Here is a 15,508-nt window from a genome sequence, read left to right on the forward strand (position 1 = left end):
AAAAGGGAAAGAACAATGTTTTAAGAGTAAGAATTAAAAAGAACTGAATAAAGAAGGCATGAACTCTTTGTTTTTCGCCCCCTTTGCCGATTTTTTACCCACACCCCTCTCCTCCTTTCCCCCCTTCTTTTTCTTTCTTCTCTCTCTCTGCCTGTGTCTCCCTACCTTCTTTTCCCCCCTTTTATTTTTCCAATTTCTGTTTTATTTTTAATTTTAAAACTTGTTTAATATTTTTTTAAAAAAAAGAAAACATACAAATGTGAGTAGATCAATAGGTACTGCTCCTATTGGCGGGAAGGTAACGGCGCACCATGCAGTCATGCCAGTGGCCACATGACCTTGGAGGTGTCTACAAACAACACCGGCTCTTCAGCTTAGAAATGGAGATGAGCACCAACACCCAGAGTCAGACACAACTAGACTTAATGTCAGGGGAAAACCTTTATGTTTACCTTAGAATTTTTAATAACATTAATGTTTGAACATAGATAGAGGCGCAGCATGTTAAAGCACTGAGCTGCTGAATTTGCGGACCAAAAGGTTGATGGTTCGAATCCGGGGAGCGAAGTGAACGCCTGCTGTTAGCCTCTGCTTCTGCCAACCTGGCAGTTTGAAAACATGTAAATGTGAGTAGATCAATAGGTACCGCTCCTATTGGCGGGAAGGTAAGCGCGCTCCATGCGGTAATGCCAGCAGCCACATGACCTTGGAGGTGTATACGGACAACGCTGGCTCTTCGGCTTAGAAATGGAGTTGAGCACCAACCCCCAGAGTGGAAGTAGATAAATAGGTACTGCTCCGGCGGGAAGGTAAGGGCGCTCCATACAGTCGTGCCAGTGGCCACATGAGCTTGGAGGTGTCTATGGACAACGCCAGCTCTTTGGCTTAGAAATGGAGATGAGCACCAACCCCCAGAGTGTGAGTAGATCAATAGGTACTGCTCCGGCAGGAAAGTAGAGTGGAAAATTTTATGCTATTAACTTTAGCCTGACAGCAAACTATTTTGCAGAATCTATTTGAATGTGTCTGAAATGAAGAGGAGGAGTAATGTGGACATTCTCCTTCTCCTTTTTAAGACACTGTGGTTTATGTGAATATCAGTGACTGAATTTCCCCAGAAAGATGAATGCAGGGCCCAGGAATCGTAGGCTCTGCATGCCAAAGCTTGCCTCTTTGCCGTGTTTGCGCACCAGACGGAAATGGGGATTATGCAAGACGGCTTTTTAGCCCTCAAGGCCGGGAGCGGCGCATGTGTGCGCACAGTACAAAACGCCTTTATTGCATTCAAGGCACATTACTAAATCCCTTCCAAGCACCATTAAGCATGATCAACGCTTCAAGGCACTATCTGCTTTATTGAGTTCTGGAAGTGAACTTGCCTTAGGAGTAAGGTATAAAATAAAGAACTTCTGGCTCAATAATAGCATAAGATTGCATTGGAGGACCGGGAAAATGCCTAGAGAGGGAAGGCATGTTTTATTAGATAAATGAAACCATGGATTCAGCGGTCCAGCTGTATTTGTGTGCAGATGGAAGAGCAAATTGTCCCTCCACATATGCAGTTTAAATAATAATAATAATAATAATAATTTAAAAATAACAAAATAAATAATTATTTAAAAATAATAAAATTATTATTTTATTTTTCTATCTTGTTTGCTGTGTCATAATAAAATAATAATTTTATTTTTATGTCTCGCCACCATCTCCCCATGGGGACTCAAGGCGGCTTACATGGGGCAAGGCCCGACAATACAATTAAAATAAGGTAAAGGTAAAGGTGTTACCTTGACGTTAAGTCCAGTCTTGTTTGACTCTACGGGTTGGTGCTCATCTCCATTTCTAAGCCCAAGAGCCGGCGTTGTCCACAGACACCTCCAAGGTCATGTGGCCACTGGCATGACTGCATGGAGCGCCGTTACCTTCTGCCGGAGTGGTACCTATTGATCTACTCACATTGGCATGTTTTTGAACTGCTAGGTTGGCAGAAGCTGGGGCTAACAGCGGGCGTTGGATTCGAACCTGCGACCTTTCAGTCCGCAAGTTCAGCAGCTCAGTGCCTTAACATGCTGCGCCACCGGGGGCTCAATTAAAATAAAATGAACAAAAATACATAACACACAATTGACAGTGTAAAAATAGGATTTAAAACAGCAATATGGGATAAAATAACAATATTATAACAACAATTTGGACTTTTCCAGGGTTGATTATTCACAGATTGGTATGAAAAATTATTATTATTATTATTATTTACAGCATTTATATTCCGCCCTTCTTTCTCACCCCGAAGGGGACTCAGGGCGGATCACATTACACATATAGGCAAACATTCAATGCCTTTTAACATAGAACAAAGACAAGACAAACATAGGCTCCGAGTGGGCCTCGAACTCATGACCTCCTGGTCAGAGTGATTCATTGCAGTTAATTGCAGCTGGCTTGCTCTCCCGCCTGCGCCACAGCCCGGGCCCAATGTCCTCTCCATGGATCTCTAGGTTCTCCAATGCAATCCCATGATCAGATTCCAGCAGATATTGACCGCAAGAGTGGTGCCAAAAGACTTGGAAATTCCTTGCGAGGTGCAAAACATTCCTCCTGTGCCCGCAAGGAATGCGCAAGGCTGGCTGCGATGCATCCCATATGGGGCTGGCAGGGAGCAGGTGTCAAGTGTCCTGGAACTGCACATGGCAGGAATATGTCTTAATTTACAAAATGACTCAGCAGAAACGGGGCATTTGCAGCTCTGCAAGGAAATAAAGGCTGCGCTCAGCTGTTTCCTTCAACTGTGCTCACACGTTGGGCCCTTACAAGAGCAATTATGATGTGGAATTGGTTGTCACGCCTGTCTCTGATAGAAGATTGCCCCCAGTGCTAAAATTCACCCAGGATGCTTCTACACTGTAGAATTGATGCAGTTTGAACCCACTTTAACTGCTATGGAATTCTAGGAGTTGTAGTGCTGGTGAGGAATATTAAGAATGGGAATTCTTCACTTCACTTTATTTCTGAATTAGTCGCTCTCCACCAGAGTGCTCCGAGCGACTTACAATTTAAAATATCATTCCACAATATAAAAACATTCAGCATAAAAACATTCAACAGTGACTATCTGGCAAATTAGATCTGATTTACTTAAATGCACAAAGTAAATAAACTTAAACTTAAAATAAACTCGTATCTGTTGAGGGCAAGTAGGAATGCTGCAATTGGCCAGCTTGATTAGCACTGAATAGCCTTGTATATTTACTGTATATACTCGAGTATAAGCCTAGTTTTTCAGCCCTTTTTTAGGACTGAAAAACAAAACCTCCTCGGATTATACTCGGGTGAGGGTCCTAGTGGGCTTATATTCAGGTCAGCTTGTACTCAAGTATATATGGTATATTTATTATTTTTCTCTATTATTATTGGTATTGTTACATTTATTATTTTACTCTATTGTTGTTACTTTTACATTTATTTTACTCTATTTTTATTATTATTAATAAATTTATTATTTTACTCTATTTATTATTACATTTATTATTTTACGGCATTTATTATTATTATTATTACATTTATTATTTCACTCTATTATTATTAAAAGGATACATAAGCACATTGACATTGAAGAAGATGAAAATAATGATTTAATCAGAATTGAACAGTCTTATCTTAAATTACAGTTTGATGTAAAGATTAAAAAACATTTAAACTACTGATGCCTCAATTAATGTAATTTTATTGGTATCTCGGCTTATACTGGAGTCAATGTTTTCCCAGTTTTTTGGTGGTAAAATTAGGTGCCTCGGCTTATATTCGGGCCGGCTTATACTCGAGTATATACGGTTTATTTATTTCGTTATATTGTTTTAATTTATGGATTGTGTTTTAACCTATGTTTATGCTGGGCTTGTCCCCATGTGAGCTGCCCCTAGTCCCTTCAGGGAGATGGAGGCGGGATATAAAAATAAAGTTGTTGTTGTTGTTGTTATATTGCAGCTTTGAAGCCTGGCTGACTCCTGCCTGGGAGAATCCTTTGATGGGAGGTGTTCGCTGGCCCTGATTGTTTCACATCTGGGATTCAATCAGGGCCAGCTAACACCTCCCAACAAAAGGTCCCCCAGGCAGGAAGCAGACAGGCTTTGAAGCTGCAAGGCTTTTCAATGCTAATCCAGGTCATTAATTGCAGCATTCACACTAAGGCTGAATCAGTCTGCAATTCCTTTCATGTTCCTTGATGCGTGTTTGGCTATTGCTGTGTTTGGTCGTCCCAATGAACCAACCTTGAAGCTGCAAGGCCATTCAATGCTAATCAAGGTGATTAATTATAACATCCACACCTGCCTCCAACAGACAAGAGATCTTTCTTTCTCCCACCCTGGACATCATTCCACAGGTATACATATAAACCTCACTTGCCTAGTTTCCAACAGGCCTCACAACCTCTGAGGACTCCTGCCGTAGATGTGGGCGAAACATCAGGAGAGAATGCTTCTGGAATATGGCCATACAGCCCAGAAAACTCACAGCTACCCAGTGATTCTGGCTACGAAAGCCTTTGACAAGAGACTGAAGCATGACCCCAAAAGTGCCAGGAATAGAGCGAAACCCTAGAAGCACTTGCAGCTCTGAAATCCTTATCGATCGGTTGCTATTAAGGTCCCAGCCTAAGAGCGACCTGAAAGCAACGCATTGATTTGGTGACATCTGAGCAAATGAGAGATTTTTTTCTTCCTACAAAGAAAAGCTGGATTTCCTTACAGGCATTAAAAAATAATGCAGCTGCAGAGGCAGGTTTAACCATTTGTGAGCGCTGTTATTGATTAATATTGCATTTTTTTAAAAAATGGTTAATCAGCATTACCCAACCGTTTCCTAAATAAGGAGGTGCTTCTGCACAAAATGAGACAAAAAAACCAAACAAACCAAAACCCTCAAGCACTACCCCTTCAAAGCGCAAAGAACTTACATAAAAACAAAACTTCCGAACCACAACCATTTGGACAGAGTGCAACAATCCCTTACAAAACACTATTGTGCCTTGAGATTTTGGGTAAAGTGACAAAAGCTGAAATCCAGGCTCGGGATATATTTAGCATTGACGGAGTCCCTTGGAGTTTTCGCCTTGCATCCGACACATTATTCTGCTGAAATTCTTACAAGTGGAGGGTTTTGTTTTTTCAAAAATAATGCAATACAACATATAACTCTGGAGAGTGAGAGTTTTGTCATTTCAGCCCTGAAGGCACAGGCATAAATCATGAAAAAGGAGGCAGAGAGGAGTCAGAATAAGTGTGTTTATAGTATAAACAACTGTGCTTAAAACATGCCAGAGCGACAGGAGACTTAAACCACTACTATAACAGGTTGAGATTTGGGATAAAAGAGTAAGATATATTATTAATGAAAGCAGACAAATTATGACGTATTGTCATACTGTTACAGATACATACACACACACACATACACACATATAAATAAGCTTACCACAATTCAAGAACAGATCAAGCCAGCACCTTTGCTATAGCAATACCCAACAAAGCCCAAAGTGGAGTGCAGAAAAGTTACAGTGCTGGGAACGTCAAGCAACATGGCCAGTGGCTCTGGAATCCTAGGAATTGTAGCCTCTAGGTAATTAATAATAATAATAATAATAATAATAATAATAATAATAATAAACATTGACAAAATTAAGATCTGCCAACTGCAAAAAGCCACCTGACTGGGATGTAGGAATTGTAGCCTCTAGATGATGATAATAATAATAATAATAATAATAATAATAATAATAATAAACATTGACAAAATTACGATCTGTCAACTACAAAAGGCCACCCTACTGGGATCTGCACGCATCATCCGAAAACACATCACACAGTCCTAAACGCTTGGGAAGTGTTCGACTTGTGATTCTGTGATCGGAAATCCAGCCTGTCTATCTGGTTTGCTGTGTCAGACTATGTCTTTGTGTCAATAATAATAGTAATAATAATAACAATAACTATAATAATACATCACACAGTCCTAAACACTTGGGAAGTGTTCAACTTGTGATTTTGTGATACGAAATCCAGCATATAGATCTTATGTGCTGTGTCATACTCTGTCTTTGTATAATAATAATAATAATAATAATAATAATAATAATAATAATAATAATAATAACAACAACAACACATCACACAGTCCTAAACACTTGGGAAGTGTTCGACTTGTGATTTTGTCATACGAAATCCAGCATATAAATTTTGTGTGCTGTGTCATATTGTGTCTTTGTATAATAATAATAATAAATCACACAGTCCTAAACACTTGGGAAGTGTTCGACTTGTGATTTTGTGATACGAAATCTAGCATGTAGATCTTATGTGCTGTGTCATACTCTGTCTTTGTATAATAATAATAATAATAACAACAACAACAACAACAACACATCACACAGTCCTAAACACTTGGGAAGTGTTTGACTTGTGATTTTGTCATACGAAATCCAGCATATAGATCTTATGTGCTGTGTCATATTGTGTCTTTGTATAATAATAATAATAATACATCACACAGTCCTAGACACTTGGGAAGTGTTCGACTTGTGATTTTGTGATACGAAATCCAGCATATAGATCTTGTGTGCTGTGTCATACTCTGTCTTTGTATAATAATAATAATAATAATAATAATAATAACAACAATAATAATAATAATGATGATGATGATGCTAGTTCTGGTCCAAAGACATACAAAAGAGCTGCAGTTCTGCATCTGCTTAGGAATACAATCAAAATGCCATTTGCAAATGGCATGTTGCCAGTGATGCCATTGGGCTGTGGCGCAGGCTGGAAAGCAAGCCAGTTGCAACAAATCACTCTGACCAAGAGGTCATGAATTTGAGACCAGCCCGTGCCTGCGTCTTGTCTCTGTCTCTGTTATATGTTATGGCATTGAATGTTTGCCTTTATGTGTGCAATGGGATCCGCCCTGAGTCCCCTTCGGGGTGAGAAGGGCAGAATATAAATGCTGTAAATAAATAAATAAATAAATAAATAACCCTCCGTTTGCCAAACTACATCGCACCCCATTCTTTCCTTGCCAACTTTGTTCCAAAGCCACCCTCCCTCCTTCCACTGACTCTTCTTACACTCCGGGAGGAGCCTCATTACGCGCCCGAGGCTCACCAAAATCCTACCCTGTTTGTGTTTCTATTTGCGACCCACCTTTCGGGAGCGGGCGGTGTGACAGATCCAGAGCAAAAACACGTACCTGACGAGGCGAGGGAGCGCTAGTCTGACATCTTGCTGTTCCTTTGGGCTGCTTCTTCTACGACGCACATAGTCATATTTGATGTAACCTGTACGGACATAATAATGCCACTCATTAGCCGAAACGCGGAGCGTCTGCGGGAGGCAAACACTTGCATTCATCCTGACCTCTAATTCCCAAATGAAGTCCAAACATCCAGATTTCTCTGCCTTTTAGGCCGGGAGGGTGATTCTCTAGGGGTGGGGGAGGAAGGGGTTTTTTCGTTTTGTCTGAATAGAGGTCACTGTTCACCATAGGCCTCATCTACCATCAGCTGCCTCAGGAAATCTCAGATTCAAGCCATTTGCCCGTCCCATCTGTTCTGGTTTTGTTGCCCAGCTGTCTTTGCCTCTATGTTCCCTTCCCAGAGATGGAGTTTATTTATTCATTCATTTATTTACTACATTTATATCCTGCTCTTCTCACCCCGAAGGGGACTCAGAGCGGCTTACAAATCAAATGTACATACAATATATTATTAGCATAGCACAATATAAGCAATTAAATTACTATATTGTACTATATAGTAATATATATTACTAGTAATATGAGATTTAATATATAATATACAATTAATATTATATTGTATTATTAATTAGTTTAATATTATATTACATTATAATATTATTATCAGTATTATAAGTACATACAATATATTGTATATTTATAAATTATAGAGTTCACATCTATTTCTCTATCTGCTGCATGTGGGGAGTTTTGGAACATAGCTGGAAAGTTCAGCCAAAGTAAAACATCGTGGCGATAATAACCAACCAACATTCAATACACCTCCGTCTGTATTTTTGGATCAACCCAAGACGTTGGTGTTGACTTGTAGACTTGGATATGTGTTCCTTATGAATCTTTCGCATGGTCAAGATCTTGTTTTTTTAATATACAATGATGCCTGGAACTAGGACTTGGCCCAGCAAAGTAAAACAGGTGTGCTCTTTGCATGTTTGATCAGCTTCTTCTCCACGAAGACTCCCAAGATCTTTCTCACATGGGACTCTGTTGTCAAGCCAGGTGTCACCCATCCTGTATTTTTGCATTTCATTTTTTTCCTGTCTACTACGGTAAGTGGAGTATCTTACATTTGTCCTTGTTGACATTGTTTGTGTTAGCTTTGGCCAACTGGCCATCCTGATCCTGTCCTCTGGAGTATGAGCTCTCCCTCCCAAGTTGATCCCATCTTCACCTTCTTGATCAGCATTTCCTCTAAACCTTCACCCAAGTCATAAATAGAGATTTTGAACAGGACTGGGCCCAGGACAGAACCCTCTTCATGGCATTAAATACCCACTTCTTTCCAGGATGAAGAAGAGAAACCATTGGGGAGAAGAACCCCTTGGGTTGGGTTGCTCAACCAATTCCAGATCCACCTAAGAGTAGCATTGCCTAGTTCACATTGGACTAGTTGGCTTCCAAGAAGGTCCTGGAGGACAACTCTCTAGGGATGTCCAGGTCCTTTACTGCAATTATATGGAGAAAGCATTGCCTAGTTCACATTGGACTAGTTGGCTTGCAAGAAGGTCCTGGAAGACAACTCTCTAGGGATGTCCAGGTCCTTTACTGCAATTATATGGAGAAAGCATTGCCTAGTTCACATTGGACTAGTTGGCTTGCAAGAAGGTTGTGGAGGACAACTCTCTAGGGATGTCCAGGTCCTTTACTGCAATTATATGGAAAAAGCATTGCCTAGTTCACATTGGACTATTTGGCTTCCAAGAAGGTCCTGGAGGACAACTCTCTAGGGATGTCCAGGTCCTTTACTGCAATTATATGGAGAAAGTGACCATACAATCACACAAGAGGAGCCACAGATGTCTAGAGAAGTGTTCTCTCTGGGAATAGCTAGGTCTTTCAGTGCAACTCTTGTGGTGAGCTTCCAAGTTGGCAGACTACAGAGTTGAATTGGAGGACCTAGGGATCCCTAGAAGAAAAGCACATTAATGAAATCCAAAAATTGAGGTGGCATGGGCAAACTTGGGTCCTCCAGGTGTTTTGGACTTCAACTCCCACAATTCCTAACAGCCTACCGGCTGTTAGGAATTGTGGGAGTTGGGAGTCCAAAACACCTGGAGGGCCCAAGTTTGCCCAGTCACAGCTACTCACGAGAAAGGAGGTCAACCGTCCTAGATGGAGAATGGGGAGGGGGCTGGATACTTCTGGGGGGCTCCCAGGCCTCGCCCAAGCCGCGCCACGTCTGATTGTGCCGTCACATCCTGGATCGGTGTGCAGATCGTTGGCCCAGCTTGGAAGCCTGCTTCAAGCCCACGGTCCCTTCCTTCCCGGTGCCAAAACCCAACTGCCTTGAGTGAAGCTGTGATGTCACAGAGGGCAGTGGCCTCCAACCATTTGTGGGCAAGTGTCAGGCCAGCAAACAGCTTTGCTCAAAGGTGTTTCTGACTCAGAACGGTGTCAGCCACGCGAGGTGTAGCCCCACCTTGAAAGCCTTGAAGGACACAAAGGACACTGGAAGAGCGGTCATATCAACAGGAACCTTACTCTGATTCCAAGTTGTTTGACGACCTACAGACACCTTCATTGTCAATCTCTGCCTATAAGTGAGATAAGCCGACCCAAATATAAGCCAAGGCATCTAATTTTACCACAAAAAAACCGGGAAAACATTGACTCCAGTATAAGCCGAGGGCGGTAAATTTCAGAAATAAAAATAGATACCAATAAAATTACATTAATTGAGGCATCAGTAGGTTAAATGTTTTTGAATATTTACATCAAGCTCAAATTTAAGATAAGACTGTCCAACTCTGATCAAATCCTTATTCTCATCTTCTTCAATGTAAATGTGCTTATGTATCGTTTTAATAATAACAGAGTAAAATAATACATGTAATAAAAATAATAATAAATATAGGAAAATAATACATGTCATAATAGAGTAAAATAATAAATGTAATAACAATAATAAGATCAGAGTGAAATAATAAATGTAATAATAATAATAATAATAATAATAATAATAATAATAATAATAGAGTAAAATAAATGTAATACAGTAGAGTCTCGCTTATCCAACCTCCACTTATCCAACGTACTGTATTATCCAACACAGTTGGCCTTTTAGTAGTCAATGTTTTTGTAGTCAATGTTTTCAATACATTGCGATGTTTTGGTGCTAAATTTGTAAATATAGTAATTACTACAGAACGTTACCGTGCATTGAACTGCTTTTTATGTTGATTTGTTGGTGCTTAATTTGTAAAATCATAATGTAATTTGATGTTTAATAGGCTTTTCCTTAGTCCCTCCTTATTATCCAACATTTTCATTTATCCAACGTTCTGCCGGCCCGTTTATGTTGGATAAGCGAGACTCTACTGTAGTAGCAACAATAATAGAGAAAAATAATAAATGTACCATATATTCTTGGGTATAAGCCGACCCAAATATAAGCCAACCAGGACCCTCACCCGAATATAAGCCGAGGGGGGCTTTTTCAGTCTTAAAAAAAAAGAGCTGAAAAACTAGGCTTATACTTGAGTATATAAGTATTCAAGCTTTGGGAAGGATGAAGCCCAGCAAAGATGGTCTTCTTTCACCATACCAGAAATTGGGGGACTTTTATTTACTACATTTCTCCAAATCCTTCACCCAATATGCATGAAGGGAACTGAAGTGTGCTGCTCTACAATAAAACAAAACAACCAAACAAGCAAACTAGTCAAAGGTGGGCTAGACAATCCTACTATTAGGTGGATCTGGAATTGGTAAAGTGACCAAACCCAAATGCTACTTCTCCCCAATGGTGCCTCTTCTTCATCCTGGAAAGAAGCAACTATTTGGGTGCCATAAAGAGGGTTCTCTTCTGGGCCCAGTCCTGTTCAACATCTTTATCAATTACTTGGATGAAGGTTTAGAGGGCATACTGATCAAGTTTGCAGATGGGACCAAACTGGGAGGGAGAGCGAATACTCCAGAGGCCAGGATCAGGATTCAGAATGATCTCAACATGAACACAATGAATGTCAACAAAGACAAATGTAGGATACGATACTTAGACAGAAGAAACGAAATGCAAAGATAGAGAATGGGTAACGCCTGACTTGACAAGAGACCATGTGAGAAAGATCTTGGAGTCTTCGTGGAGAAGAAGCTGAACATGAGCCAAGAGTGTGATGCAGCAGCTAAAGAAGCCAATGGGATTCTGGGCTGCATCCAAAGGAGTCTAGTGTTCAGATCAAGGAAAGTCGTAGTGTCTCTCTCTTCTGCTTTGGTCAGATCTCTTTCCCTGGAATAACACGGTGTCCAATTCTGGGCACCACAGTTCAAAAGAGATGTTGACTCTAAGTTGGAAGGTGTCCAGAGGAAGAGGGCAACTAAAAGGATCAAAGGTCTGGAGACCATGAGTCCCTCTGAGGAACATCTTAAAGAACTGGGTGTGTTTAGCCTCCAAAGGGAAGATTGAGAGGAGACACGAGAACCATGGATAAAGATGTGAAAGTGTGTCATAAGGAAAAGGCTTGTTTTCTGCTGCCCTTGAAACTAGGACTCGATGGAAACATGGAAAGGAGATTCCACCTGAACATTAGGAAGAACTTCCTGACCCTACGAGCTGTACAGCAGTGGAACTCTCTGCCTCGGAGTCTGGTGGAAGCTCCTTCTCTGGAGGGTTTTAAACAGAAGTTGGATGGCCATCTGTTTGGGGTACTTTGATTGTGCTTTTCCCACATGGCAGGAGGTTGGACTGGATTCCCATGGGCTCTCTTCCAACTCTATGATTCTATGAAATATACAATCATCCCTCCACGTTTGAGGTTTTGATTTAATTACTCATGGATTGGGTGAAAAATGTTATCTCCAGGAATCTCTAGGTCCTCAAATTCGATATTATGGTCAACTTCCTCCAATCATGGTAGAAGACGGAGAGATTTCTATGGAGAACACCTCTATAATAATAATAATAATAATAATAATAATAATAATAATAACTATTATTATTATTATTATTATTATTATTATTATTATTATTATTATACCCCACCTCTATCTCCCCAAAGGGGACTCAGGGCGGCTTACATGGGGCCAAGCCCAAATAAAAACAATAGCAATATAAAACACAACAACATTCTCTAGGAATCTCTAGGTCAGTGGTTCTCAACTTGTGGGTCCCTCCCCATATGTTTTTGTCCTACAACTTCCAGAAATCCTAACAGCTGGGATTTCTGGGAGTTGTAGGCCAAAAATATCTGGGGAACCACAGGTTGAGAACCACTTCTCTAGGTCCTCTAATACAACGTTATGTTCAGCTTCCAGTGAAAGTCAACCACAGAATCATGCTGTAAGACCTACACATTCTTAGAAAGGTGTTGAAAAAATAACAACATCTTTATTTGCAATGTTTTGCTTTCACAAGGCACTATGCTCCTAATCTCAGTGAATATGGAAGGTTGACTATACTTTATTCCCAAGCTCTGTGTTACAAACAATCTTAAATGCAACGCAAGCATTGGCAGCTAGAGACAATATGAAGTTTTCCCCGCAAAGCCAGGCATCTCTAACAGGTAAAAACTGGGTAAAAGTGTCAGCAAGTTAAGAACTGAGTTGTCTAAACAAGCCAGGCTTCCGCAGAGCTGCTTTCACCGTTAGCTATTTACACTCTTAACATTGCACACATCAACAAACCTCTCCCTGTGCTCTCCAAACACCTTTAATTCAGGGCTTAGTTTTGAAATTGTAGCTTATTCGATTGTGTTTTGATCGCTCTTTAAATCAGGATGCAATTTCTTTTCGCTTTAATTGCAAGCCACCTTGACTCCTCCCTGGGAGAAATCTGGAACCTAAAACAAATAGACGTCAGCTCGAGGCTCAGCAAAACCACTCCAAACCGGAAGAGACAACACTGGACTAGATGGACCAATCAATTAACTCCGCTAAGGTACTTTTGCACAGTTTTTAAGTGGCACAGAAGTACTTACACCAACGCCTTTTTAAGACATGAATAAGAATGGCGAAAGAGTGTCTTGTTTCCAATACAGAGCTGGACATATCTGAACGAAAGTCCGCAACTAAGTGAATAACTCACTTTTCAACTTAACTGAACTTCACCATTCCTTCCTCTCCCAATCGATTGCAACACATCAAGGGTCACCAGGGTTGAAATTCAGGCGGGATAACCTAAATCGACTTATTTGTGCCCCAGAGAAAAAGGCGGTTTCTTCCTTTACGAAATGGTATGTGCATTAAAAAAACCCCTCTTTGACCATTATTATTATTGTATTATAATTAGAGATGTGCGTGTAAATTTTTACTTCGTTTCCTTCATGCTATTGTTTCGTTTCGACCGTTCGTCTACACAAAACAAATGAAGACATTTTTGTAGGAAACGAGAGGTGACACGAAAACGAAAGCTACACAGTCATCGTGCTTGCTTTCGTTTTCCTTTCGTACTGACAGAGAGCTGCTTCCCCATGACATCTGATGTGTACCAATGGGTGTTAATATTAATATTAATATCAATAGTTATTCTGGGACCCTAAGCTGAGTCTGAGAGAGGAGTAATTCCCTATTACATCTGATGTGTACCAATGGGTGTTAATACTAATATTAATAACAATAGTTATTCTGGGACCCTAAGCTGAGTCTGAGATAGGAGTGCTTGCCCGTGACATCTGATGTGTACCAATAGGTGATGATGATGATGATGATGATGATAATAATAATAATAATAATAATAATAATAATAGTTATTCTGGGACCCTAAGCTGAGTCTGAGAGAGGAGTGCTTGCCCGTGACATCTGATGTGTACCAATGGGTGTTAATAATAATATTAATATTAATATCAATAGTTATTCTGGGAGCCTAGGCTGAGTCTGGGAGAGGAGTGCTTCCCCATGACATCTGATGTGTGCCAATGGGTGTTAATACTAATATTAATAACAATAGTTATTCTGGGACCCTAAGCTGAGTCTGAGAGAGGAGTGCTTCCCCATGAGATCTGATGTGTACCAATGGGTGTTAATAATATTAATATTAATAACAATAGTTATTCTGGGACCCTAAGCTGAGTCTGAGAGAGGAGTGCTTCCCCATGACATCATGTGTACCAAGGGGTGTTAATAATATTAATATTAATAACAATAGTTATTCTGGGACCCTAAGCTTAATGGTGGGAGTTGGAGTCCAAAACACCCGGAGGGCCCAAGTTTGCCCATGCCTGGCCTACATTTTCAGCTTTTCAGAAAAATTATCTCCAGAGATGAGAATGTTTTGCTGGAATTCGACAGAACTGAGATCTTACTTCTTGAGCAAGAGCCCAAGGGCGGGAATTTGGGACTACAATTCCCATGTTCCCCTAGTTTTCACAGAGACGAAGGGATTCTGGGAAGTTGTACTTTCCCCAAAACAACTCTGATCCTGGTTGTGTATGAACTTAAGCCTAAAGTACTTCCTCCGCAGCTTGCCAAGGTGCATTTTAAGTCCTCCTTTATTCCGCAATCTGTTTAATCTCAACTGCGAGACCGAAAAAAGAAAGATTATCTGGAGTTGGGAGGCAGGGGGAAGTCATGGGATGTGTTCTTTGCATGCAGAAGGTCCGATTCCTGCCAAAAATTAGGAAATAGTAGAAATAATGCAAAATACAAATCACAGATTGCAGAGCAGGAGGGGGAAAAACAAATCTCATTTTCCAAAGCTAGATGTCTCGTCGGAGCATCCTTCTGACTCAGTATAAAACAGCTTTTCGGGATAATGTCTCTTAAAGCTCAGGCTAATGAATTAAATCAATAACAATGTTCCTTCTCCAAAGCCAACACAGTTGCCCTTGCAAAGGGAATTATTATTGTGGAGAAATAGCTGCACAATAAAGCCAATTGCCTCAGGCGACCTGAAAATTCACAATCCTCCCTGCAAGGTAGCTGAAACACATCCCGTCCGTGACAGGAAGAACTACAAGTCCCATCCTGGGAGTTGTAGTTTCACAAAATCTTATTTATTTATTATTATTTATTTATCTCACCCCGAAGGGGACTCAGGGCGGCTTACAAGGCGTATGTACATACAATATATTATATTATTCGTATAGCACAATATAAGCATTATATATTACTATATTGTACTATATCACTACATTGTAATATTATTAGTCATATTACATCTATATATATAAAAGAGTGATGGAATCCTGGCGACCAACAAAACAACAAAACTAAACACCGCACAACCTCGAAAATTGACAGCACAACCCCTCATCCATGCCTCTAG

At 40.4% G+C, this 15,508-nt stretch overlaps 2 protein-coding genes across 3 annotated transcripts in view; both read right to left on the reverse strand.

The window, feature by feature from the left end:
* The window catches only part of kcng4 (potassium voltage-gated channel modifier subfamily G member 4), a 383,395-nt gene that overhangs the window by 295,863 nt on the left and 72,024 nt on the right, over positions 1-15,508 (reverse strand). The gene's annotated exons all lie outside the window — the stretch shown is intronic.
* Positions 1-15,508, reverse strand: part of zdhhc7 (zinc finger DHHC-type palmitoyltransferase 7) — a 30,109-nt gene that overhangs the window by 12,920 nt on the left and 1,681 nt on the right. Inside the window, exons 1-2 of one of the 2 annotated variants that reach the window (XM_062961508.1) lie at positions 9,397-9,583; positions 7,243-7,330 (exon numbers count right to left, since the gene is read on the reverse strand). The gene's annotated coding sequence lies outside the window, so the exon portion shown is untranslated. Of the gene's footprint in view, positions 1-7,242; positions 7,331-9,396; positions 9,584-15,508 lie in introns of those variants that run through there. The other variant, XM_062961509.1, reaches the window with a different exon arrangement.

The sequence above is a fragment of the Anolis carolinensis genome, unplaced genomic scaffold, assembly GCF_035594765.1.
Source record: "Anolis carolinensis isolate JA03-04 unplaced genomic scaffold, rAnoCar3.1.pri scaffold_9, whole genome shotgun sequence".
Taxonomy (NCBI): domain Eukaryota; kingdom Metazoa; phylum Chordata; class Lepidosauria; order Squamata; family Dactyloidae; genus Anolis; species Anolis carolinensis.